Source organism: Limulus polyphemus, unplaced genomic scaffold (genome assembly GCF_000517525.1).
Source record: "Limulus polyphemus unplaced genomic scaffold, Limulus_polyphemus-2.1.2 Scaffold7858, whole genome shotgun sequence".
Lineage (NCBI taxonomy): Eukaryota > Metazoa > Arthropoda > Merostomata > Xiphosura > Limulidae > Limulus > Limulus polyphemus.
The window spans coordinates 19,587-20,812 of record NW_013673468.1 but is presented as its reverse complement, the minus strand read 5'-3'; positions in this window follow the sequence as shown (position 1 = coordinate 20,812).

The window sequence follows — 1,226 nt, the reverse complement described above, 5'->3', positions numbered from 1 at the left end:
CTTGAAGTAAGCTTTCTTACATAAATTTGGTTTTCCTTTAAAAAGCTTAAGTATACGATGAAACTGGAATTACCAGCCAGTAATAGATAAACAATAAATATTACAGTCGTAACCTCGTTGTTATTAGAACTTGGTTGTAAATACGACCTTCTCACGTTTATTGAAACACTGCATTAACGAAAGAAGAAAGGAAGTAAATGTAGGGATGGTCGATATGAATCCTTGAAAAACAATGAAAACAAGATAGTGGGGATGTCATTTGCATCATTCCCACATAATAGCACAGGCAAGAATTAACTTACAGCTAATATAACTATTCAATCACAAGTGAGTTTAATTTATTCTGTTTTTGTGTGTTAACATTCTACTACACTGTGTGGCTGTGCTATTATCTAGTGTCATCTCTACTATCTTGTTTGCATTGTTTTTCAAGGATTGATATTAACCATCCCTACATTTATTGAAAAGTTTTCTACTTGTTATTGTAAGTAATGGTTACTGTCTTCAACATAAAATACACACACTGATCCATTGTACCCACTTGCTTCTGTAGTTACTTAAGTTGAAACACTGGCACAATTGCTTAGGGTATTTGATCACGTCTGCCACGTTAGCTTGCGAACAGTTTAAACCGCACCTCAGGATCCTGAGGAGGAGGAGCGGGAACACAAGATCCGATACCAGATTCGGGGTCTTCAGCGACCCTAAATACCTAATACGAGACTCTTTCCTCCTCATAATATCTGAGGGACTTTCCTCTGGTGTTTTGACCTCCCGCGGTGGTGGTGGGGAGGCACACAACGTCCGCCTGCTAAGTTTGGTCTTGCTAGTTCCCGAACCGTATTAGCAGCACCAGGCAAGTACACTGTTGACTAACCACCAGGCTAGTACACTGTTGACTAACACTGCCGAACTCAGATTTCTTCCATTGATAGATTGTTTAGGCAGAGTATTCAAGATGAAACTTTTGGAACGGATGGCAACTGTCTGTTGTAGAGACACAAGTGTAGAGGACGACGTTTCGAAAGTCTTCCGACCTCTACACTTGTGTTTCTACTACAGGCAGTTGCCATCCGTTCTACAAAGTTAATACCGTGCCGAACGAAACAGGTTTTGTTAGAATGTTGATATCAGATTATCGTGCCTACACCGAAAACAATCTCCTATTTCAGTTTAAAATTTATCTCGACATTTCTCATCCTTATAAATCTTATACAACGTGTTTA